Consider the following 2,792-nt stretch of genomic DNA (forward strand, 5'->3'; position numbering starts at 1 on the left):
CACGCAGACTTTTTAATTCTGAGGTGATTTTTCCTCTCAGAAATCCAAAGTCACTTAATGTCAAGCCCGTGAGCTAAGGTGGCAGGACGATGAAGGCCAACCCAGGCCTTTGCTCCTTGCCTAACAGTCGCGAGAGGGAGCCCTAGCCCGGCGGGAGACAGCGAGCCCAGCCATTAAGGGAGCGCTGAAGACTCAGCTTGCTTTACTCGGAGGAGAGGAGGCACAAAGCACCGCTGACATGCTTCTTCGAGGCCCTGCCCACTCAGCTCCACAGCCCGCTAGAGGCCTGGAGGAGGCGGGGCCAAGGAGGAGCATGCGCACGCGCCCTCGCGAGCCGGCCTTCTAAGGGGGAACGAGCGATCTCGCGAGGGTTGAGAGCGGGTGGCGTAGGTATCTGTCCTGGTTGGCTGGAGAAGAGAATCCACTCCCGGAGAGGAGAAGGCCCCGGAAGGCCTCTGAGAACCTTCCCTTTTCCTTTCCCTTTCCCTAGGCCCTCCGCCTCCTCAGAGTCAGCCCGCCTTCCCTGACCTCCGTGACCCCACTGGCCCCGCCCACTCCCGTCGACGTGATTCCCGCCGTGAGGTAAACGCCAGTGGAGCAGAGTCCCGCGGAAGAGGACGGCGAGGCGAGCGGCGCGGCTGGGCCGGCTCGGGTCGGTGGCGGAGCCCTCGCGCGTGAGAGCTTCCGGGCGCGTCTCGCTCCTCCAGCGGCCCGGACGCCAGTGTCGCGCAGGCCCAAGCCGCTTCCCTCGGCGCCGCGCCTGCCCTTGGCCGCGGCGGGTGACGCAGCCGGAACATGTCGTCCGCGGTGGAGCCTCCGCCGCTCCCGCCTCCCGAAAGCGCGCCTTCCAAGCCCTCGGCGGTGGGCGCCGGCTGGAGCAGCAGCGGCAACAAAGGCGGCCCCGAGGGCTGCGCGGCGTCCGCGGCTCCGTGTGCTGCGGGTTCGGGCCCCGGCCCCGCGGACACCGCGATGGAGGAAGTATTTGATGATGGATCACCTGGAAAGAAAAAAAAGATCCAAGAACCAGATCCTACATATGAAGAAAAAATGCAAACTGACCGAGCAAATAGATTTTTTATTTATTAAAAATAATATTTATTAAAGCCGACAGAGCTGTTCGCACATTTCATTCAGCCTGCTGCTCAGAAGACTCCAACCTCACCCTTGAAGATGAAACCAGGGCGCCCACGGGTAAAAAAGGATGAAAAACAGAATTTGCTTTCAGTTGGAGATTACCGACACTGTAGAACAGAGCAAGAGGAGGATGAAGAGCTATTAACAGAACGTTCCAAAGCAACTAATGTTTGTACTCGATTTGAAGATTCTCCATCATATGTAAAATGGGGTAAACTGAGAGATTATCAGGTGCGAGGATTGAATTGGCTCATCTCTCTGTATGAGAATGGCATCAATGGGATCCTTGCAGATGAAATGGGTTTGGGAAAGACACTTCAAACAATTTCTCTTCTTGGATACATGAAACACTATAGAAATATTCCTGGTCCTCATATGGTTTTGGTTCCCAAGTATACATTGCACAACTGGATTAGTGAATTCAAGAGATGGATACCAACACTTAGGTCTGTTTGCTTGATAGGAGATGAAGAGCAAAGAGCTGTATTTGTCAGGGATGTTTTATTACCAGGAGAGTGGGATGTGTGTGTCACATCTTATGAAATGCTTATTAAAGAGAAAGTCTGTGTTCAAAAAAATTCAGCTGGAGATACTTAGTTATAGATGAAGCTCACAGGATAAAAAAATGAAAAAATCTAAGTTGTCAGAAATAGTGAGAGAATTCAAGACTACAAATCGGCTGTTGCTAACAGGGACGCCTCTTCAGAACAACCTGCATGAGCTCTGGTCACTTCTAAACTTTTTGTTACCAGATGTGTTTAATTCAGCTGATGACTTTGATTCCTGGTTTGATACAAATAATTGCCTTGGGGATCAAAAGCTAGTTGAGAGGCTTCATATGGTTTTGTGTCCATTCCTCCTTCGTCGAATTAAAGCTGATGTTGAAAAGAGTTTGCCTCCAAAAAAAGAAGTAAAAATCTATGTGGGTCTTAGCAAAATGCAAAGAGAATGGTATACTCGGATATTAATAAAGATATAGACATGTTAAACTCAGCAGGGAAGATGGACAAAATGAGGCTATTGAACATTTTGATGCAGTTGAGGAAATGCTGCAATCATCCGTATCTCTTCGATGGAGCTGAACCTGGTCCACTGTACACAACAGATATGCATCTAGTTACCAACAGTGGCAAGATGGTGGTGTTAGACAAGCTACTCCCTAAACTGAAAGAACAAGGTTCAAGAGTACTAATCTTTAGTCAGATGACAAGAGTATTAGACATTTTGGAAGATTATTGCATGTGGAGAAATTATGAGTACTGCAGGTTGGATGAACAGAAACCCCATGATGAGAGACAAGACTCCATCAATGCATACAATGAACCAAATAGCACAAAGTTTGTATTTATGCTAAGCACACGTGCTGGTGGTCTGGGCATCAATCTTGCAACTGCTGATGTAGTAATTTTATATGATTCAGATTGGAATCCTGAAGTTGATCTTCAGCCTATGGATCATGCCCATAGAATTGGACAAAGGAAGACTGTCCGAGTGTTTCGCTTTATAACTGATAACACTGTGGAAGAAAGAATAGTGGAATGTGCTGAGATGAAACTTAGACTGGATTCGATAGTAATTCAACAAGGGAGGCTTGTAGATCAGAACCTGAACAAAATTGGGAAAGATGAAATGCTTCAAATGATTCGACGTGGTGCCAC

General features: G+C 48.8%; 1 pseudogene across 1 annotated transcript; it reads left to right on the plus strand.

Annotated features, from left to right (window-relative positions):
• The first annotated feature begins 567 nt into the window (after positions 1 to 567).
• On the plus strand, positions 568 to 1,762 carry Gm13034 (predicted gene 13034; annotated as a pseudogene). Its single transcript, NR_030771.1, has one exon. The product of NR_030771.1 is annotated as a predicted gene 13034 (transcript).
• The last annotated feature ends 1,030 nt before the right edge of the window (positions 1,763 to 2,792 follow it).

The sequence above is a fragment of the Mus musculus genome, chromosome 4 (genome assembly GCF_000001635.26).
Source record: "Mus musculus strain C57BL/6J chromosome 4, GRCm38.p6 C57BL/6J".
Taxonomy (NCBI): Eukaryota; Metazoa; Chordata; class Mammalia; order Rodentia; family Muridae; genus Mus; species Mus musculus.